The sequence below is a fragment of the Cupressus sempervirens genome, chromosome 5, assembly GCF_028749045.1.
Source record: "Cupressus sempervirens isolate cs-2001-9-10 chromosome 5, ASM2874904v1, whole genome shotgun sequence".
In the NCBI taxonomy this organism is placed as follows: Eukaryota; Viridiplantae; Streptophyta; class Pinopsida; order Cupressales; family Cupressaceae; genus Cupressus; species Cupressus sempervirens.
The window spans coordinates 812983879-813008504 of record NC_143122.1 but is presented as its reverse complement, the minus strand read 5'-3'; the positions used below and the strand labels follow the sequence as shown (position 1 = coordinate 813008504).

Genomic DNA, 24626 nt, shown 5'->3' with positions numbered 1-24626 from the left:
TCATTGAAATACTAGCAGTAGGAATACCTAATGTAACCAAAATTGATGTAAAGGGAAGAGTTTGAAGCTCGGTAGATGAAGTATTTAATACTTCAGTCAATGTGGTGCTGAGTTGGACAGGTGTAAAGATTGATTGAGTGCTTGTGCTTTCAGTGCTGGTCACAATCAATCCTGCTGAAGTTGTCTCCAGGCTTGGTGTTATCAATGTTTTGTTGGGAGAATGAGGAAGTGAGGCTGTGACTGTTGCAGCAATCTTTACTGAATCAGTCTCCTCATCATCTTGCACATCTTCCTCGGCAGCTTCCTGCCCCTGTTCCTCTTCATCATCTACATTATCAAAATGAGTTACCTCTTCATCATATTTCTCTTCATCTTTCTCCTCCTAATCATCATCATCATCCTTATCACTTACACTAACAACAAAATCACTTGGCTTGTGAAGAAGATAGACATTCTTCCATGTGTTTGTAGCGTTCTTCACAACATGCTCAATTTCTTTCAATAACACAAGACAAGTGTTGAATCTCAAGGTTAACTTTTCTTCATTTTTCTTCAAAGATTCATTCACCTCCTTGTCATTCAAATTTGGCATAAGCTACCTTAGGGTCTGCACATATATATATCTTTTGCAATTTGCATGGCAAATTCCCATCTTGGCTTTATTTTATCCATTAAAACACTAGGAATCTGAAGTGCAAGTTGGTCAGGTGAGTATTTCCACTTACCCATCTTCGATATGACCAAGTCCTCTATTTGCTTCTGCTCTTCTTCAGTCCTGATTTCATATTTTAATGCCTTGAAATTTGTTATACTGGCCCCTAACTTTAAATCCTTTAATCTTTCTTCAAAGGTGGGTGGAGGCTTCCTAAAAATTATGTCTCCTCCTTTATCTGATTTCTTCCTTGATGCCCTTCTTGTAAATAAAGCAATTTTAGCTGGCTTGGTAATGATTGCCTTGCCCTTCTTCTTTAGTAGCTCTTCTTCCTCTGACTTTTCTTCATCCTCTTTCCCTCGATCAATAAGAGAGGGGTGCTGGTTTTTAACTTGGCAATTCTCCTTTTGCCTTTGTTTACCGCCTGAGGTAGCTTGATCTCGAGTTCTATCCTAGCCTTTGCCTCATCATAAATACCAAAGTATGTTGCTTTGGGATCAACTAGTTCATTGATCAATGCCTCAATAATGTCTTTGGTTTCATCAATATTGACCTCATATTCTAGAGGTTTTACCCATGTAATTCTTGGCCTAACTACCTAAATGTATACCTTGTCACTATCAACCATAAAATAGATATCATCCTTGTAATCCTCAACTAATTTCCTTGGAATCCTAAATCTGTTATTCATTTTCTCCTTAAATGCATCAAAATAGCTGTCCATAATACTTGTATAATTCTCTCACATTTCAGAATGTACTCATTAATCTGATAAAGGATTGGTACATCTTTTCTCCAAACAACAGTACCTTTTGATGGGAAGAATTTCTGAACATACAAAAATTAACATGTCAAGAGTGAACCGAACTTACATGGATTGTTTTTGGAAGTTCTGATGCTCTCTATGTTTTTGTTGAATTGGTTCAACAATAACTCGGCAAGGTCAAGAGAAAGGTTATTCTTGACCACCTTGTAAGCCAAGTCCACAACTTCACATGACACACGATTCAACCAGCTAGAGCTATATATGTTGTGTGTGATGAAGTGAATGCCAAACTTCAGTTCCATGTCGATCACACTGCTTATTTTTATTCCCCTTCCATCCCACCTAGCAAGGGTTTTCTTCTCCACTTCAACCCGACTTAGGGCTTTGGTCGTTTTGGCTTTGGTTAACATGGGGAGACTGGTGATCCTATGGATCATCTTCTTTGTGATCAAAATTGGTTGCTCCAACCACAACTGACCATTATGCATACAACTAGGGATGTATCTTATCCACTTAACTTGAAAATCTCATGGCATATGTGGAATATGCATTAAACCTTTAGCTTCCAAATGTTGGTGTTCCAGTTTCAACACGCCATTAACACATAGCTTCTCTAGGGTTTCATCCATTTCCAAAGTACCAATATCCTGAATTGCACATTTGAAATGAGAATGGATGTCGTTGATTAAGAGTACCTTTGGTGGAATTTGAGATTGCGCTCTGCTTGGATCTAAGGTTTCCGCAACGGTAGGAGTAGGCCTGAAATCTGGCGCCTTCCATTTCACACCTCGAATCAACATGTTTGAACCTTTCTTCGCCTTGCTGCTGGTAGCTGCCATCTTTGCTCGGTAGGGTTTGAAAATCTTTCAACAATTCACTCAAATTGCTTTGAATGCTTGAAAATTGCTTTACACAAATAGCTCTCAAAAATTTGCGGTGACAAATGACTTTGATTTCACCCTTTTTATCGAATTTTGCCATAAATGCCTGGTACAATTGTTCGCTCAAATTGACAAACTGTCATCCACTTCACTTGCATTGAATGCTCAGCGAAGTCTTTCATGACTCGGTAACCACACAAAACTTTTGTTACTCCCGACCTTGCTCAGTAGAGTCTGCAACCCGACCTTGCTAGGTAGAGTCTGCCACCCGACCTTGCTCGGTAAGACAGTGACCCGACCTCACTTGGTAATGACTTCCATCTTTTACTCGATGATCCCTTTACATCTTGAATGCTGATTTGGATCTTCCATCCTACTAACTGGAATTGATATTACATGTCCCTTTTAGTATCCTAATTCTAGTTCTCCTTAGAGAAATTAAGTGGAAAAGGTAGAGTCACCCAATTCTTGAGTGACTTGTTCATCACAGCTTGGACTTACATTCTCAGAAGATTTTGGAACCCATTGTTGTCTCATCTATTTTCCAATGTTATCAGCGTTTGCCTTCTTTTCATCTTCAATTCTTCTAGTATTCATGCAGTTCTTGGCAAGATAACCAAGTTCTGTACAAATGAAACATCTTCTGATAGAATCTCTTGTCCTCGTATAATGTTTTACACAATTCATTCCAATGTGTCCAAATTCTCCACAGTAATGACATTTGCACCAAGTGTTATAGTCCCAACCAAATATAGCTTTCACAATCTGTTCTGATGGATTTAGTATCTTAGTTTTGCATTCTGATGACTTGTGCCCATGCTTGTTAGATTTGTGACATTTGCCTTCAAACTTAGGTTTCTCTTTGCATTCATTAGCCTTATGACCACTCTAATTGCAATTATAGCACCTTCCATTGAACTTTGCTTTCCCATTGCTCCAACATTTGTTTGATGTATGACCTATCTTACCATAGTGATTGCAAGTAGGTCTTTGATTCTTTTGAGCTCCTTGTTTGGATGATTCACCTTCTTCTGTATATCCAATTCCTACTTTTCCTTTTTGTCTATAATGACTTTGCTCATTCAACTGATTCATGTCTGCTTGGAATTTCGTCATCCTTTCATTGGTTTGCCTTTCAGTATTTAGATCATTCTGCAATCTTTCATTCTCTGACCTTAGATTCATAATTTCTTCATTTGCATTGGTGAGTGGATTAATAAAGTCAGCCTGCTAAAGGGATAAATGTTGAATCTAATTATTCTTTCCTTTTGTTTCTTCTTTTATCTTGTTTTTCTCTTCCATAACTTCACAGTCTTACTGACTGAATTTCTTGCTCTCTTCTTAATTTTCTTACTTTTTGCAGTGAACCATTCTTTTCTAATATTTCTTTGATTGCTTCATTGGCTTCATCTGGGCTGCATACTGAATGAAGGTTTTTAATTCTTTCTTCAATGTAGAGATGATCATTCATTTGAATTGCAAAATATTTTCTTCTTTTCAGGGATTGAGAGAGTTGCTCCTTTGCTTTCTTGAATTGGGCAATAGCCATTTCCAAATCTAGCTTCTCATTGTCAATAGCCTTGTCAAGTCTAAATATCTATATAGCCTTTGATCTTTGCTCAAGTTGTTAAACTTTACTCTGAGAACCACAAATGTTCTAATACCAATTGTTGGAAATATTATGAGAGGCTAAGTTACTGAGAGGGGAGGGTTACTGAGAGGGGAGGGGTGAATCAGTAACTAAGAAAATTTAATCCTTAATACCATTTAATCCTTTATGTGAATTCTGATCTAACTACATGCATAAGAAACTGAAAACATGAAAGCATACACAACACTTTAACACACAAGATTTGGTGACCCAGAAACCTTCCAAATAGAAAGTAAAACTGGGGTGGGAATGATACCCACAAGCTTTAGTGTTGCAATATAAAGTTGGCTTGTTAAGGCTTACAATGATCACTTCAGATGATCTGCACTGTTAGGAGCAATAAGGACTATTAGGTCCACCTTGCAAAAGGATTTACAAACATACAATGAAGTATTGACTCGATAAAGAGATTTACACAAGACTATTAGGTCTACCTTGTTAAAGGATTTGATTGATCCACCTATTAGGATGAAGCAATAACTGATCTCTAATCGGCACCTAGGTTTGTTGAATGAGATTCCTCTAAGTGTACAAATCACCTTGGTGTGATTGATAAATCTCTGCTGCTCCTTATACTGTTGTAGCCTTTGTAATTCACTCTTCTGCTCTTCTCTGATTACATTCCTTTTATTCGATATGATTTGGATATGATATAATACATTACATATATACCAATCCAATTACAAAATTACAAAGTCGGCCACAATACAAGTTTACACAAATATTACAAAGTCGGCCAAAGTGTAGAAACTCGGGTTCTCAAGACTGACTCGGTGAGGTTTTGATACTCGTCATCCACTGTCAATGCTCAGCATCATCATGCACTCGGTAGACGTAGAAGCTCGGTCCATACTAATCACTTCCAAGTAGTCTTAAACTCGGTCTGCACTAGTGAGTTGGCAAATATTGTGAAACTCGATATATAAACTGAATCCCTTGATTCACATAGCATAGCGCAATCAATGCTATCACTACAAGCTCGGTATAAACTGAATCACTTGGTTACCACTGAGTGGCTCAATCAACACTGGATTCACATCACTACAACTACGAACTCGATAAGCACTACACAACTCAGTTTGCACTAGTAAACTCGGCATACACTGAGATGCTCGGTTTACACTGCTGATCATCATCATAGTAATAACTGCTCGACGCAAACTAAAATCTGTCCAAAGGACTCGGTAGCAACTGTAGAACTCAGTAGCAATTGAAATGTTTGGTTAACATTGTTAACTGTACAATTAGCTCGGTAGATACTTACATTTTGAATAAGTGTATGTCACTAATAACAAACATGACTAGAATGTCAACAAGTGCATAGTGTCCAAAAGATGTGATCATATCTAGCATCTACCAATGCACCCACAGCCCTACAAACTTTTGTATTGTTCACAACAACTTGGACAACATTATCACTACCCACTGCCTCTATGGAATCAATGAGAATACGAGCAATAAATTCAGCATATATTACTTGTCGCTCACAATTAACCTCCTTCAAAAAAATTGCCCCTTTGGGGAGCATTGAAATAACATTTGTCAAAGGACAATTTTTGCATTAGGTAGTGCTCAATTTTTCATATGCAGGGCCACAGTATCCAGAAGGTGCACTATTAATTCCCTACACCATCTCCCTCCAATAAGGTGATCTAACTAAGTTGCATGGAACACCATTTGCAAAGAGGCAACATCCAACTTTTTCATCAGCTAGATATGTCAACTCATTTTGAAAAGCCTTATCTAATGGGCCTCTCTTGCTGTTGTGGAGTTGGGTTTCGTGTACATCTTCATCATCCTCCATAGAAGGCATAGGCAAGAAAGGATGTGTAGAGGGTTGGTGAGTGGGTGGTGGTAGTGTTTTTTTCCCACTAGAAGAACTTTGTTTCCCTTTTGAAACTATGTTATTCCCACTAGAAGAACTTTGTTTCCCTTTTTAAACCATCTTATTAGTATTTTCGTGTTTTTTTAAAAATGCTAATATATGCCAAGTTGGCAACCCTTTCTTATCAGGTTTTAATACTTTTACCCTAGAGCCCAAGAAATGAAGTTCAAGTCTAGAAAGGAAGTTTAACTCAAAGTCAGGCCTGGACTCTTGGTCCCCTGGGCCTTATCCTTCAATGTTGGATTTCTTTTTATCAAGAAAGGATATCTAGTTCTTCTCTCGTCTATTGTACACTTTCTTTGCTTTCTTGTTCGCTCTTTCCAGACACCATTTAGTGCTCCCGCTAGGTTGTTTTTCATTCCTCTTGTAATCTTCCAGTCCCTTGGACCCTTTGTTGGTCTCTTGTTGGACATTAGTATCAATATCTTATCTTATCTTATCTAGAGCATGAGCTTCTATATTGTTCGTGGCAAAAATTACATTTCCAAATTGAACCCCACCTCCACTACAATGTGTAAATCTTGTAGTGTGTCTCCATAAAGGAGACCCTTTATCAATTTAAAATTAGAATCACAGTAAGAAACAAACTTAGTAATGGAGTTCAAGCCTCAGTACTAGTAATGTGATCACTACGAGGATAGGGTCCCTCAAATGTGGCACCACCTGGTAATTGGACCATGCTAAAAATCCATTTCAACAATCAAAAAAATGTTGGGAACCAGTCATGGAGAGCACAGCAATTCCTTGTGGAAAAGCTACACCAAAAAAGCAAGTAATATGACTTACAGCAATCAGATAATTGTGACAAGGAGTTTTAATGCAACCAGCAGAAGAAATACAGGGGAATTGTATTTATTTTAGCCTTGATTTCATTTGCCTGTGAAAACCACATATTGAGTCATTATCGTAACTAGATACGGTTCGAACCAAAACGAGAGCTGACTCAAATCTGGCAAACCAGATAGCATAGCTTTAATGTTGACACGAGCTATGGTATTATATACCAGGTTGTGCCCAGTGTATCTGACAAAGAAAAAGGAGCGATAATCAAACCAGTACTGCAACTTATTGGATGCATATGCAATCCTTCTGGTAACTTTTTCGAGTTTTTGAAGTTTTAGGGCTAAGTCTACTTTGAAGAAAATGTTCAGCTTATGCATCAAAATAAGGCTCCCTAAAGTTTACCAAATTTAGAGTTCTTGAACAGTCACAGAATTCTTATGCTGAGAGCTTTCAGCACCGTGGCTTTTCTATCTATTAGCTAAATCTCTTCCTTCCATCATTATGCTTCTGAAATTTGAAGGAATAGCTTTATTGACTGCATCTACTCCATCCAATAGCATAAAGTAAAAAATTTCTGGATTTTTCAGACTGGCTTTACGAACTACAAGTGCTTCATACCATAACAGAAGAGGAAAGAATAGATAAGCTATTTTATCAAGTATTTGCAAGGTTGTGACCCAAAATTGTTTTTTCTAAAATGCATATAGAATTTTGGGAACGTATTTAGAGAGATTGAAGATGGTCTAAGATGAATATTTTTTTCTATAAAGCAACTAATGTTCTGTCTTTGCACAGTGGAGTAATTGGCTTCACGTTCTTGAGATGTTCATTAATGAATGCAGAAATTTTTCGCTTAACAAAAAGCATTCCAAATGTGTATTGAAGAAGCACAATCAATTCACCCTCTAAAAATTAGTTCTCACTCTTGACTCCTAGTATAATCCAGCAATTGCAGGTGGCAACACCTACATCCATGGAATTGCCAAGTTCAGGATTCATGTTTTGAAACATTTAAGGAAAATTCTGTGAATATTTTCCTTCTATATTCCTCAACTTGATGAAAACTCTAGTATAGAGCCTAGAGATTCTTCTAAAATTGTTAAGGTGGTTACTCTTGCTATGAAACATTGGCCTGACTTACTTATCTCATCACAAAAAGCAATCAATGCTCAGTAAAAGCATCAAGTTTTCTAACATACTAGGCCTGCTGTGCAGATTTACTTCCATCAAACAGAAAATCTTGTTTTTTCTCTGGTTGGAAACCATTCCAACCCATAACTACTGTGAATTTTATATAAAGATCACCATTAAGAACTATGGGACAACAGATTATGATCCTCGCAACAGAAGCCTTACTGACTCCAAAAATCTCATAAAACTTCAGCTCATCTTGCAGATCTTTTGAAGAAAAGCTGAATATATTTGTGTGCTCTTTGTAAAGTTTCCCAAGCTCCTGCATTGGAAATTGAATGCTGCTCAAAGTTGCCACAGTTGCAAGCAAGCTTGGTTTCACATCATAAACAATTGATTTAGAGGCAACAAGCAATGGATATAAATAAATATCACAAGGATCTATATCAATGGTTTCAAAGAAAGGCTCAAAACTCATTAATTGTATTATAAAGCAGATGTTTCTTATACGACTCAGGTTAAATTCTTTTATTGATGTACACTGGATAACAACTTGTGCATAAGACATGGGGCATTGAGGCTGATGTATCTGGAATTATTGAAGTCAAAATTCCTTGTATAGTAAAGAATCTAAAGATAATCTTGAAGCACTTGATAAACTCGGTACTTCCAGGACACTGAAACTTCAGCCTGGGGACAAAAGTTGAAGGCAACAATTTTAAGTTGAAGTAATTAAAATCCCAGATAATTCAATTCTTTGTAGAGAATAAAAATTTAGGATGAAGTACGATTTTTTGGAAGGCCTGCTGAGACATGGGTAGGTTATACAGAAAGTTTTATTGCTGAAACAGACACCGGGGAGTATATTACAAAATTTAGGACGAAGCACAATTTTTTGGAACGCCTGCTGAGACATGGGTAGGTTATGCAGTAGGTTTTATTGCTGAAACAGACACTGGGGAGTATATTACAATTAGCAGAGCCAAAAATGGTCGTATTGAAAGATATTTTAAATTGGAACCGATTCGTGGGCACTGAAAAATTCAACATAAATTGTATTTATCTAGTCGATTTTAAGATGGATTTACAAATCAATACAGCTGTTCAAAATGACCAATGCGTGGAGCAGTCTTCAGATAAACCATTGTAAATTTTACATTCCTAAAAATTTATGGTGTGGAATAGAGGGCCGTCTGTAATTGTCTTTGTGTTTTGCGATGCCACATCTCTTCAATGAATCAGATGTAATAAAATGTCTCCACAATTAAGCATACTTGAAAAAGTATGATGAGGAATATGGGCAAAGCTCTATAGTTGTCCTTATGTTTTGCCTGCTGACGCATGGGTAGGCCATAAATTAGGGTTTAATGTTGAAAGGGACAGCATGGAATCTATCACAATGTTCACAACCAAAATTAGTAATCATGAAAGACTTTTTATAAAGAATCCCATTTGTGTACACTGAAAAAACGGAACATAAATTTGTAACTATCAACTTTATTTTTCAACGATGGAATTAAAAATCAATACAGGTGTTCATAATGACCAATACAGGAAGCATTCTTGAGCTTTACCCTTTCTAAAATTGAACTTACTTGAAAGTCTATGGTGCAGAAAAAGAGGACGGAGCTTAATATTTCCCACTGCAACGTCTCTTCGCGTTACATGAACGCTGACAGAGTAATATTTCCCTCTGCAACGTCTCTTCGCATCACAAGAACTCTGAGAGAGATTTATGTCTTGCGATGCAACGTCTCTTCACATCACATTAAAAATATATCTATCTATCTTAACGCTGAGGGAGATTCGAACTTGGAATTCATTCAAGGGCTTTATGAGAGTCTGTGTGAGGATTACCTCGCGCTGTCCACTCGTACTAAGTTTGTTTTTATCGGATGAAAGAGATACAATTATCTTTCTGGAGATTGAATAACGTCGAGTCGATCTAGAGGAAACAACAATTTTGAGTAGTCGCCAAATCTTTTGAGTGGTAACCAAGACGCTGCTCAAAATATTCGATGTTCATCGGAATTTTCCCCAGGCGGTGAGAACTCCATTCGCGGGGTGCATGCTTACATTACATAGCCTTTCGGCTAACTATTTCTTAATTTTTTAAATTTATTTATATTCAACAAATAAATATTTATTACGCCAAAGGCGTCCCAAGTTGCATTTCAATATCTACGGTGTAAAGTTCATTATTATCATTTCCTACCGTAGTGGAATCCTTTATCTCATTTTCCCAATTCTTACCAATCAGATAACAGTATTAACCTTTATTATATAAATTAATACTTATTTTTTATAATTAAGAGAAGAGACTTATTTTTTATTGGTTGCAGCCGGCAGAAAAGGAAAATCTTTAACATTACAACAAAAGCTTCTACCTTTCTCCCAAAATACAATCAACAGAGATGTCCTGTAGGGTGGAGATAAAGAGAATTCATATTCCGCAACGTTGCTGCCGTCTTCCACAACTCCATTCTCATCTACCCTCGTTTGCCGCTTCCAAATAGGAAGAGAGTGACACCATTTTTTTTTTTGAAGTGTACCTGACTAATAATGAAAATTAACAGCGAAGAAGTGTTAAAAAAAAAAAATATTATACAAGAATCGATGCTTGGATTGGGCAGTTGTATTTTTTAGACCTATATTTCATTCCGGTGCCAAGGTTTCACAAAAATGTCGCAAACCGAAGCCCTTCACCCTTGTATATCGCTTCCCAAAAAAAACTCAAACATGATGCATTTATTGTCCGTGATTTGGTAATTTTCGACGCTGAATCTGTAAAATATTGCAATTTTTCTTTATTTAAAACCATCACATTTTGAAAAGAGGAACGTCCAAGCTATTTGGAGACGTGGTCTCGCGGCATTTTTATGGTCTCTCATCTTCTTCCTTAATTTTTTTGAACAATTGTATTGATTAAATTATTTTTATTGTAATATATTATTTTTTGTTATGATATAAAATTTTGTATGGTAAATTAAAGTGGAAAATTAAGATATAACAAGAGCTTTGGAGTTAGAGTCCCTACCTTTTTGTTTGATAATAAAGTTGTTTGTGAACAAATAAATGTTTCTTTAAGGTGGAAGTGATTTGTTTTAGGAAAATGGTAAGAAATATGAAATGGTGAACATATGGAGGATCAAGTTGAAATTATAGACAAATAATCTTATAATGATTTTTAAAATGTATCAAGTAAATACATTTGCATTGTAATTTTATTTTTTAAAGATTCAACATACTTTTAAATATAAATTAGAAATTATAAAATTTATAATTTTTATAATGTTAATGTTTTAAAAAGTTAGAAATTTATAAAAATAATTATATAAATAAAATAAATTTATAAGTAAATTAGAAATTATTTTTATAATGTTAATGTTTTAAAAAGTTAGAAATATATAAAAATAATTATATAAATAAAATAAATTTATAAGTAAATTAGAAATTATAAAATTTATAATTTTTATAATGTTAATGTTTTAAAAAGTTAGAAATTTATAAAAATAATTATATAAATAAAATAAATTTATAAGTAAAGTAAAGTAAAGAAATTAAAGAAAACATAATACTATAATTAAATCCATCCAAAGAATTAGTAATTCTTAAGATGTTAATGAATATTAAAATTCTAATTAATTAGCATGTAATTTTTTTTAAATATTGCCGTATTTAAAAACCCAAATGAAAATTTAATTTATTAAAAAGAAACATAGTGATTGCAGACTGTTTTTTGAATGGCGGATTTGTGTGGAATTACAAATAGAGAGTTTATGTTTGCAAATGTATATTATTCTATTAAATACAATTTTAAAAATAAATTAATTGTTAAAATTAGTATAAAGTAATAGGACTTTAGAATGTTTTTTTAAAAAATTAATTGTAAAAATTAGTAATTAAGATTTAATAAAAACATTAGTTTCATAAATAAGATGAAAATACATCATAATCAATAAAATAAATTGTTGAAGCAAAAATAATTACATCAATGATTTGAAAGGTAAATAAATGTGTTTCCTTGGAAAACAAAGCAATTGCTCAAAAAAATAAAATTCCTTCACTTGTCCTTAAAAATGTCTGAAAAGTGGCTCTAGAAGCTTCTCTTTTTGAAATTTCTTGCAACATTTTTTGAAGGGCTACTGTGCAGATTTCTAGTGCCTTATTCAATATCATACAAAAAAAATTGTAACAAACAATCTGAAAACTGTTGTCTGCAGAACCACACCTTAAATTAATGGGAAGGCAAATCAAATAACAAAAGCGATAACAGACCAACTTATGAAAAAGAGACTAAAATTGTTATGTATATTTCTTTTATTGATTTGTATATGTGTGTGTGTGTGAACCCATAGGAATCATAATGAAAAAAAGAATCGCGAACCCATGAACTAGGTTCTCCTACCGAAACCGTATGGAGAAAACTACAATGGTTGTACAAATTCAGGCACTTTTGTTATGGTCATCAGAAGAACTATGGCAAATATAGAAACTTTTGGACCAGCAATTGAGGAAAATGATTATGCAAGGTGCTTGCATGAGAAGACTAACGAGCAATAGAAGAGCAAGGAGGTATGGGGATTGCAATTGAGGTCTCTGTGGGTAATGAAAAGGCACAGGAGTCTCTACCTTTCAAATTCAAGATTTACAATGGAGTGTTCTGTAGGCGTGGCCTGTTTGGCCGCAAGCATAGGAATGGAGAATAGGCATGTAATATTGGGAATAGGAATGGCTATTCCAATAACAGCTATTTTTTGGAATGGGTATAAGCTTATTTTAGAGGCAAAATGGGAATATGTATTCCTATTCCCTATTCCAAGTGACGAACCAAACAGAAAATAAAAATCGTATTCCAATTTTTCTATTCCTATTCCATCAACCAAACGGACCTATAATTGTTGCCAATATTCTGAAGGCATACATTGGTTTAATGACTCTCACGAAGAACAAGGAAGTCCGTGGCTATACTGTTATCAACAAATTTGAATTGGAGGTTGTTGTTGAGAATGCTTTATTTAGTAGACCTGTATGCAAAATGTGGTGTAAGGAATATGCCCACAAAATGTCTCCAGCAAGTTGACGCGAGTTCCTCAAAAGTGGAAATGAAATTGCAACTTCCACACATGTGAAATACTCAGGTTTTACAACCAGCAATCAATTTTATTTTACAAAGGGCACAAATCACAGGCCAGAGGTCCTGTAGGTATGTGTAAATTTGACAAAGGCCGGTTCTAAAAATGCTTTGAATTTTAAACAAACCGATGCTCAGCTGTGAGATTTTGTTGACTCCAACATCGCTTTGAGAAGACTTATCTGAGGTGTCCTTGAACAAAATTTGGAGAAGCTAAAGTCTTGCAAAGCTAACTTGGTCTGGTTAAGATGTGACACTAAGATTGGAAGAAAAGGGGACATCACTGCTTGTGGCTGTATTGGCTGGACTTTCAAATGGAGATTGTTGAATGTGTGAAGGCAAATGGGCATCTGACCATTCTTCTTCTCCATGCCTCTTCATTTACATGTTGTCTCTTCCAATTTGGAGAGTTCAAATACTTGTATGAATGATGAGAAGAGACTCTATACTTTGCTGCAACAGTTAATAGAAGAGATTATCTTGTGTTTCATGGCTGTAACCTTTAACAGTGAGCCTTGTACTTTGCTGCGTTATGTCTATTTTCTGACTGCTTTTGTTTTTCATTTTGCTATTTGGTGTTATTTAAATATTCAATCTGGTCTTTGAACTCAACAACTAAGATAGCAGCAACAATCGATAATGTTAAAGATGATGGCAATACAGGAACTGGTGACTCTTACTGTGCATGAAATTTGAGAGAATAAGTGAACCCTATCGTTGAGAATATAGATAGAGCCATTGAGTTCAGACGACTAGAGATTGAAAGGAAACAGTGGAAAAGTAATATCACCTTCATCAAAAGACATTTTGTAATGGGTCCATAAGAGTTTAAGATTAGACAAAATGAAGAGACCAAAATCTCAAACAAGGGGTAAAATCTGCCCCAAACCAAATTTTTAACAGAGCAAAACTAGAAAAGCTTTCAAAAGACAGAAGTCACAAAGTTTCTCCATGAAATCAAGGTTCAAACCTAGTCTATCTACCCACAACATTCCAGAAATTTCTAGAAAACACCTATTGCCAAAATAATAATTTAGGATTTCCATCATTAATTTATCAAATTTAAGATTCTTAAAATGTTGCATCCTTGTATAAGATCGCACGCTACAAAATATATTCTCAGAAGATCCAGCAAAACAATGATAAAGAAAGAGTATCCAGTGGCTCCAAAAGCACAACCCAAGTGAAAGGTAAGAAGGGCTCATTAATTACAACATATTTCTGAAAGTGGAAAAATGAAATGTCTAATACAAAGAAAAACAAGAAGCTGCCATGAAATTCAACATCTACAGGGGAAGTGAATATACTAAGGCAAAAAATACCTATAGGCCATTAGAGTACAGAGTAAAAAAATAATGAGAAGAAATGCTTTGAGGGTTCACGCTATGATACCAGGAAGATGATCAAAACACAAATAAACGGTGATATCGAAGCCAAAACCTGATTCTTAACAAAGTAAAACTAGAACAACTCCCAAAAGACTCAACAGGCACAAAGTCTATCAATGAAATTAGGGTTCAAACCTAGCCTATCTGCTGCAGAGTTAAAAAAAAAAAATTCTACAAAAACTCAAAATGCCAAATGAGGATCAGAGTACAGAGTACAAAAATAATAGACACACATTGAAAATACGGATACTCTAGCTTGGAACTGGTTGATAAATTGTCTCATTATAACATCTTTGAAATACGATGATTGCTATATGGATTTATGCATACATGATGCTTTCGTGCCTTTGCTAATTTGTGTGGCTTGCAATACTATTATATTTTAAAAGAGACAAATGAAATGCTAATAGTGGAGATCTTATGACAATCGTTCTAAATTTTTCAGTGTAATTATAATCATGTTGCTTCCTTATGCCTGGCTGTAAGTAAAGACCTGGGCGAACAAACCCAATTCCAGCCCTCTCTGCACAAAAATCCGAAATGATATATATAGTGCCAGTAAACCACTGGCACGGCTTCTTTTTCAAACCATCACAAGAAAAATAACAAGCAATCAAATACACAAAATAAAAAAATGCATAGAGTAAAACTCGCATGACAGTGCAGTAATGAAGTAAAATGTACCATTTAAACTAAAACGCTGCAAAAAATGGGTACAGAATTTAAAAACATGAGAATCGCAAACCTTCTATGCTGAAAAACTCACGACGAAACCAGAAAGAGTCATTATAAAGAATCTTAATATTAATTGTCCAAATTAACGTTTCCCTGACGGCAAGAAGGCTGCTTATTATTCAGCAAGATGGGAGTGCAATACTTATAAGGCACATTCCACCATGACTCTAGTTCACAAATTTAATAAAATGCCCTCAGCTTACCCAGAATCAAGGGCAACGCATAATCTCACCTAAGAACTAACTCCAAAAAATGTACGCATCAGAAACTATGAAAATGGTCCCAACTTCGAAACCAAGGGCACCGATTTGTATCTGTACGAAATATTGACTGAACTGAACATATAATGAAACGCTATGAACAAAAATATCAATTTCCTAAAGAAACGACTGCAGGCATAACGTGGTGTCTAGAACCAGCTGCTCGAATGGAGAGATCCGTGCATAAAATAGTAGTTGTTGATTTTGAAGCCCACACGTCTGCTAGCCCCTTCAATTTCAGACTTTTGGAAATGAATAATTCAACAACATTATCATCAAAATCAACTGGACAATTTCAGACAAATAAATATATGCAGTTAAACAAGATAGAACACCATTAAAGTAATCATTTATTGAACAGGCCAGCTATCCATCACAATGCACGGAAATGGACCTATCTAAAATAGGCTCCCTGAACAGGTTGCTGGATGGGAATAAAGCATAGGTGGATGTATCCTCCTACTGACGCTTGAAAGGGCTTGCTCTCCACAAGAGACGAGTATGGAGGGCCCTATAAACAGACAATGATAATCACTGTAAGATGTGCCCAGCAAAGGGTAAGGGCAACTGACCCAGGGTCTCTAATCACATGTAAATTTCTCCTGTTCTATGGCAATATATTGATACCCTCATCTCTATTTTTTCAATCTAACTCTCAGATTTTACATGCATAAAGGTAGATTGCATGCAGAACATTGCAGGGCATGTGCCGGGCCTCTGGCTAGAACCATTTTCCTCTGGCTGGAACCATTTTTGACCCCTAAAAGGGTCATGGCAAACATACCAATATCTTCCAATGGAACCAAGCAGCTGCCATGTCGTTTTCTCCCAAACATTTCTCTTATTTGAAAACTACTTAAATTTAATATTTGATATGGTTTTGAAGGGCAGCATATTGCAGGAAAAACAACTGTAGGTGGGGAATGGGCCCTGTACCCTACGACGGATTCGACAAATGAAGATTGGGTTTCTATCTTCATGGCTTTAGGGCTGCGCAAGAAATGACAACTGCAGACAGCGAAAACAGAGCATTCATCTGGAAAGCACAATATGTTTACCACAGCACAATACAAACTCAAATGTTACATAGCAACAATGAGCAATGCCAAATTTTCGGAAATGGCCAATTTCCCCGTTCCACGCCCCACTCAACATATGGTACTTCCAAAACAAAATGCATTTAACATTACAGTTTAATCAAGAGATGGCTGAACTATTCCTCCAATCGCAAATGTGAATGTAGAAACATAATGGTACACTCAACAAAATGCATTTAACACCACATTTTAACTGAATGAACGTGGCTTCTTTCATTTAAATCACATTACTTTTAATAGATTTCTGATATTAATATTAATCAATTTTTAATAGTATGTTTTTGGGAATGGCCAATTTCACGGTTGCATGATGCACTATTTAGCATTGTGTGGCCTATTTAATTTTAATCATGTCACTTTGAAGAGATGGCTAAACAATAATATTAATTGATTTTTCATTTTAAATTCTTTAAAACCACTAGCAAAATTTTTTATAATCAATTAAAAAATAGCATTAAAATATAAAAAATTTATTTTGAGGCTAAACATTTCATATTCATTAATGTTTTTAGATCTTTCCAAAAAAATACTAATAGGATAAACTAGCCAAAAACTAGAGTCTCGGGCTATAAGGCAAGGACTAATAATAATGGAATAAGATAAAAGTGGTAAAAACTTATAATATAATGAGGTTATTTAGAAAAGGCACTCTTATTTAACTCTCTAGTGTACAAAGAGGAAAGTTTTATTATAAAAAGTACTCTTATTTAACTTTGATGTATTCTTATTTAACTATTTATTATATGAAGAGGAATTTGTATTTGGGTTCATCAAACATTGTACACATTAAGAACATTACATTCACTCATTTAAGAGTATATGATTATATTAATTCCAATGAAAAATGACAAATATGTGATTAGATGCTTTAGAGTGGAAGTTATAAATTGTTGTAACACAATTTTTACTATATTTTAAGTATTGTGTAAAAAAGTCAAAAGTTTTAAAGTGCTCCTACTTCTAGCTTAAATTAGACTCGTGTTAAAATATTCAAATAGTTTGAATTGAATATGTCTTTGAAAAAAAAAAAAAATTATATATCCCTATTTTTAATATTTATAAATTAATCATAATATAATTATTGGATGAATAATAATGTGAATAAGTTAAAAACGGTGAATCCTACCTGAAGAAACTGAAATGTCGTCTTTGATACACTTCTTGGGCTTCTTAAAGGTACAATCTTCGCATTCCATAGCTTCATCATTGCCATAGCCATCAACATCGTTGAAGGAATTGTCTGTTGTAGCTTTTCCATTGACAAAGTTTGAGGATTTATTGAAATCGGGCCATAAATCCTTAACTATGGCTCATTGATTTGTGGGTATAAACTGTGAAATAATTGCAGCTCCGCACATCATTCCTCTTAGTTATAGATCTCTGTAAGGGTTTGAAACCGCGACCTCTTCAAAAACAAATATAATTCAAATGAAATGAAATGAAATGCAAAGTTAGATAAGTGCAAGGATTATATCGAGGGAAAATTATCAGAGTCGAGTTGGCAGTGAGAACTTGAAGGCTGACTAATGTGTAGTTGTGGGAGCCCATAATATTGTTACGTCATATATATTTGTATCAGATGCAGGTTTCCTTACAGCATCATGAATCTTGAATAGAGATTTATGAAGCATTAAGCAAGGAAGGTCATCTGATTCAGAAGACGCTACCACTTTTGTCGTTCCCTGTCACAGATTTCACCGTGTCTGGTCATTTTTCCACATCATCGTCTTTAGATATAGACCATCTATTGCTTCCTTTAATGCCTAGTCATGAGAATCGACAATAAAAGAGATGATTTCTCCAAATTAGTCGGTTCCCCTTCTGGGAAAGGCTTTCAACCTAATACCATTTGTTCTATTGAAAGCCTTGACAAACAAATTCACTTTTTTAATCATACTAAATATGCAGACCGAAATAGATATCCCCTGTTCTCTCAACAGATAGGTTTACCAGCTGAATCTTATGAGATTTCCCCCAAGATTCATGAAGCACATCTCTGGAAGACTAAGACCTCAAATCTCAACCCTACATTCATCCTTCCTAAAACATATGTCTCGCCTCACCGTAGGAATTTTAATCCCAAGTCTCCTACTCATTCCTTCATTCAACCCTTCACGGCTCTTCGCCCCAACTTTAAAAAAACTGAGGAATAGATCCTGATTATTAGCAATCAGGACAGCGAAGATCGCTAGCAAGATTGTTGGAATGTCAGTGTATTCACATTTTGGAATGGACCAAAACAAGAAATGATCAATCTCATTAATTGGCTAAAGGATTTTTGTAAAAATTAGGTAAGTATATCGCACCATTCTAATATATTAGTTTACATTCATTGTAGTGATGAATATGTTAAAAAAGATTTCCTCTTTGTCTCTGATTGTTATTTTAAAAGGCTACGCTATTAAATTCTTTGAATGGACCCCAGATTGTAAGGAAGAATTGTTAAACTTCTCCATACCAACCTGGATTTCCATTCAATCTCTCCCTCCTGAACTTATGCATGTAGAGATTCTTAGGAAAATAGGTTTTTCAATTGGTAATTGGATAGGAATAGATGCCTCTTTTAAATATTGCAATAATATTAATTTTTTTATCAAGTTCAAGACTAATAACCCGAAATTGAAACCTATTAAGGTAATAACAAACAGATCTATCGATAACTTAAACTTTTATAGATTTGAATGTAAAATCTCAAAAATAATTAGATTAAATAATGAGAAAAATATTACATTTAAAAATTATCAACCAACTTTGGATCTTAAAGATACCTTCCCTATGATGAATATAAGAAACCAAAAAGAATACTAGAGGAAGTCCATAGTGAGAAAGCCTATTCATGAGACAGCAGGAAAAGTAGTTCCAGAATTGGAGGATGGTGAATTAAGAAAAGAAAAAAAAGTAAATTTCTAACTCCAATTACAGAGACCAGAAGCAGGCCTTCTCCTATCTCCAAGAAAGATCATAAGAAAGTAATAGAGATACTAGAAGCTCTAAAAGAAAAAGAATCTCAAAGCAAAGAAAAGGAAAAGTTATTAATATCAGATAATAGTAAAAAATCTATTAAATTGTTAGATATGAAAGAATGTAAAGGCACTAGCTCACCGTTGAAGATAGATCTTACATGTGAAGATCAAAGTCCTAAAGAAATCAACAGGAGAGAAGAAGGAAAAACTAAACATAATATGTCTAACTCAAGGATGCAAAGTACAGTCATTAGTAGCTGAAGGCTAAACAAGAAAGTAAAGAAAGCATAGAAAGCATAGAAAGCTAAGAACACAAAAGAAACTTGTGCGAGAGAAAAATTGTCAAAAAAGGAGCCTAGGTCTCAGGACAAAAAGCTCTTGGGTAATACTAATGGTAGTCTTGAAGAAATAAAAATCAAACATCTTTTCTCTGATGTATCTCCAAAGTGAACTAAGGCTAAGTGTATAAAAGAATCAATGGAAACTCCATAGCAACAGAAAGAAGAGCCTATGAAGGAGTTCATAGATCTCAAAAAAGAGGCAATAAATTTGTTCTCCAAGTTTTAGCAGACACCTACTACAACACAAGAATCACCTATTTCTAACCCCAGTAAGTACAATGCAAGGGAAAAGGGTCAAAGTAAGATAAAAGGAATTTTAACACAAGAGTTTCAGGACTTCCTGAATAATGATACGTCAAAAAATGAAGACTTGGAAATGTTAATTTCAGATGAGGCAGAGAAAGAGAATTTGGAACTATTAACTAATGAATTGATCCAAGTGTTTAACTTCAACAATATTAATAAAAGCAGTGATTCACAGAAAGAGGATCTAATGCAACGAGTTTTGAAATCAGGCAGAGATAACTACAACTTTGAAGATTTAAGAAGAGATGTGTTAATCATTGAGGATGAAGATAAGAGAAGTAAATCTTTATAGACAACCGAATCTAGAATAATAACAGGACAAGGAGATGGTACAGATATGGGTAGAACATGGAGTATACCAATTGTATCAGATAATAGACATACAGATGGCCAAACAACCCTTGCAGAACAAATAATGGAAGAATAAGAAAATGAAGAAAAAGATGAGAAAGAAGGAAAACAATCTGAAAGTGTCTTAAATGCATAGGAGAACATAGAGCAATTGAGCATTTTGATGAATCAAGAAGAGATAAATTTTCCTAAATATGGTAGATTGAAAGCTAAAAGAGGAAGGAAGTCTCTTAAATAACTCAGAGAAGCAGATGGGCAAGCAAAAGAACAGCAAAAGATCAGTCAGTTACTTAATCTAGGGAAGGGGAAGAATCTTCCCAAGGCAGTATGAAGATCACCACCTGGAATGCTAGGGGTTTAAATGCTCCTAGCAAGAAATGTTTACTAAAGAAAAAACTAAAACAATTTGATTCTAGAATTATTATGTTACAAAAAACAAAACTAAATAAGGAAGAAAGGATTAAGCTAGAAAAGAATTTAGGTAGTTCGAACATTAACTTACATGAATCCAGAGGAGCCTCAAGAGGATTAGGAATGATTTGGAACCCTAGGAAAGCAACTCTAAATGTTCTAAAATCAAATAATTCATGGATGAGCAGCAAAATTAAAAGCATAAAGACTAACTTACATAAAGACTAATGAGCAGCTAGTTTAATAAACATTTATGGACAGATTCATAACATAGATTAAAAAAACTTTTAAGTGATGAATTTAGCCTATTTATTAAAAATCACAGTAATGAATTCATTCTTATAGGTGGAGATTTTAATACCATCATTAATATAGATGAAAAATCTGGAGGCATCCAACAAATTTCCCAAGCATCTAGGGAATTTTAAAAATGGATAGACCTTAACAACCTAATTGATATTCCTATTAATAAAGGTAAGTACACATGGAATAATAGAAGGAAAGACTTCTCTTTTATTGCTGAGAAACTAGATAGATTCTTTCTCAAAGGAGAACTGAGTGGATTGGATTTAAATATCCAATCCTTGATTCTACCTATAGTAGGATCAGAGCACTATCATGTTAGAATTGAATTTATTGAACCTTCTAAACCTATCAGAAATCCTTTTAAGTGTGAAAAAATGTGGATTTTAGACAAAAAAATTATGAAGCTTATTAGAGAATGGTGGAACCAAGGCAATTTTAAAGGCTCCAAAATGTACATATTTGTTTCTAAGATGAAAATGATTAAAGAAAATATACTTAAGTGGAATAAAGAACAATTCAATAATATATTTAAAGAACAAATAGACATCGAAGAAAGCTTTAAAAAAATTAAATATGGAAGTAATTAAAGAAGGTATGAATAATGAGAACTTTTTTCTAGAAAAATAACTACTCGCCAGGCAGGAAAACATACTAGCAAAGGAAGAAGTCTTTTGGAGACAGAAATCAAAAGAAAAATGGGTAGAAGAAGGATACTGTAATACAAAAAATATTCATAACTACACCCTATACAACAAAGCTAAAAGTAAAATTGTTAAAATCAAAGACCCATCAGGTCATTGAAAATCTTGACAGTATAGCAAAGATTTTTGCAGGTCATTTCAATAATTGATTAAATAATTTTGATAGTTTGAATATGATAGCTCAAGAAAAAATGCTTGAAGCTATACCAAAAGTGGTTACTATAGAAGATAATAAAGCATTAAATACACCCATATCTCTCGAAGAAGTCAGATCTGTATTATTCAACATGAACCTTGACAAATCTCTAAGTCCAGATGGATTCCAGGCTTTCTTCTACCAAAAATGTTGGGATATTATTGGAATTGATCTTTGGAAAGTCATTGAAGCATCAAGAAATGGTAGATAATTACTATCTAAAATCAATGATACTTTTTTTTACCTTGATACCCAAAAAAGATGTCCCTGAAAACCCAAGGTACTTTAGACCTATAGCTCTTTGCAACACCATTTATAAAATCATATCCAAAATTTTAGCAAATTGAATGAAATTGATTCTCCCTAAGCTTATATCAAAAGAACAAATGGGTTTTGTACCAGGAAGATTGATTCTACATGGGATACTCGTTATACAAGAAATGTTACATTCAACCAATAAGAGTAAAATGGCAAGGATGTTCATGAAACTGGATCTAAAGAAAGCATATGGCATGGTTGACTGGAGGTTTCTATGCAAAACCTTAAAAGCCTTCGGATTCTTGCACCAATGGATTAATCTTATCTATAAATGCATCTCAACAACTAAAATTTCAGTTATATTAATGGAACTCTCGAATGCTTCTTTGACACATCAAGAGGTATAAGACAAGGATATCCCCTATCTCCTTTCTTATACATTATCATGGTAGAAGCCTTCAGTAGAGCAATTACCAAAGCTCATATTGATGGAAAAATAAGTGGAATTACTGTAACCAAAAATGTCCCTAAAATAACCCACCAACAATATGCAGATGATACCATTCTACCAAGAGAAAGTACAATAGAAGAGGCCTTAAACCTCAAGTCAATCATTTAGTGGTACATGGAAGCATCAAGCCAAAGAGTGAATGCTAAGAAATCATAACAAAATTTCATTGGCACCACATCTGAAACTGAAAAATAAATCTATAATATTAGAAGATATAAAAGAGGTACATTCCCATGTAAATACTTAGGACTAGAGCTAGAAAAAAGGTAGTAAAACTAACAAGGGATGGTATAGTATCCTTGAAAGAATGGACAAAAATATAGGACGATGGAAAAATATATGGCTCACAAAGGTTGGTAAAGTTACAAAGATCAAAGCAGTCTTATGTACCCTCCCAACCTACCCACTTTATTGCTTACCTTTATCTAAAAGTATTAATAAGAAGATTGAGGCAAACTCAGAAGCTTCCTTTGGAATGGCATTGATGAACAAAAAAAATAGGCTCTTATAAAATGGGAAAACTTATGTAAACCAAAGGTATTAGGAGGTCTAGGTATCAAAAACTTAAGTTGGCAAAATGAAGCATTAGGGACTGAACTGACTTGGCGACTATTCGTAGAAAGAAATAAAAAAATGGGCAAAAAAATTGTATAACAAATACCTAAATGCAACCGATTCTTATTCCTTGTTTAGAATAAGGATTCTTCCTACAGGATCTAAAAGTTGAAATTTTATAGTAAAAAGAAGGTCCCTGATTACTAAATATCTTACTTTGGATGTTGGTAATGGAGATGAAGCTCTCTTCTGGGAGGACTCTTAGGATGGCCATCCCCTAGTAGATAACATAGGTATCCCAGCAATTCTTCAAGATCAATTAGTCAAACTCTGGGGGTGTAAGGTCAGTAATTATAAAACTAAAAAGGATATTAATGGCAGTATAAGTTGGGAATGAAAAACTTTGGATAATATTGACTTGGAACCAGCAGTAAAGAAGGTTTATGAAAATATTGTTTATAAGAGGAAAATAAAACAATTAGCAAGAAATGACAAACTCATATGGGCAACATCAAAAGATGGCAAGTATAATGTTAAAAATGGATATAGAGTAATCATCCATTCCCAAAGGTGGGAAGAAGTTAATACTCCCCTTAAACTTTTTTGGGACTCTTCCTACCTGCAAAAGGGATGCTTCTTTCTATGGACTGCCTCTCAAAATAGGATTCTAACTACAAACAGACTCAGAAAGATGGGCATTGAGGGTCATTCAAGATGTGTGCTATGTAAGCATGAGAAGGAAGATACTGATCATCTCTTATATAATTGTCCATATACACAATATTGTTGGGAATGGCTCTGACATATGTTGGGTTGGAATGCTCCTTTGCCAGAATCTTTGGATGATCTTCTTAGGGGATGACCAACTGACAGTAGTAGTTTTACCTATGGTAAACTCTGGAATATTTATCCATCTATCCTTGTTTGGGAAGTATGGAAAGAAAGAAACGAAAGAATATTTCACGATCAGGATATGACTGTATGTAAGCTTACGAATAAAATTGAGGCTTGTATTGTTGAAACCTTAAACTCTCACCTTAGGAAAATCCTAAAAGAGGAAGGATCATTTTCACAATGGGATGGTCTAATGAAAAAGATTTGGAAAAACCTAATTAATCCCCCGCTTATGTATTCAAAAGAATAAAGAGGCGAGGGACAAGTGTAGATGGATTCCACCTCCTAGTGGCGAGAACAAATTAAATTTTGATGGAGCCTCGAGAGGCAATCCTAGCACTGTTGGAATAGGATGCATCATTAATAATGATTCTAGCAACTGGATCACTAAAAGGGCCAAATCTTTAGGATCAACCACTAACAACCTCGTTGAATTAGAAGCCTGTCAAGAAGGTCTCCAAATTTGTCTA

At 34.5% G+C, this 24626-nt stretch overlaps 1 protein-coding gene across 2 annotated transcripts in view; it reads right to left on the bottom strand.

Annotated features, from left to right (window-relative positions):
* The window catches only part of LOC149558382 (transcription initiation factor TFIID subunit 1-like), a 153395-nt gene extending 142895 nt beyond the window's left edge, over positions 1–10500 (bottom strand). The window contains exons 1-2 of one of the 2 annotated variants that reach the window (XM_089832636.1): positions 10398–10500; positions 10137–10301 (exon numbers count right to left, since the gene is read on the bottom strand). The gene's annotated coding sequence lies outside the window, so the exon portion shown is untranslated. Of the gene's footprint in view, positions 1–9344; positions 9849–10136; positions 10302–10397 lie in introns of those variants that run through there. The other variant, XM_089832635.1, reaches the window with a different exon arrangement.
* Positions 10501–24626: the final 14126 nt, after the last annotated feature.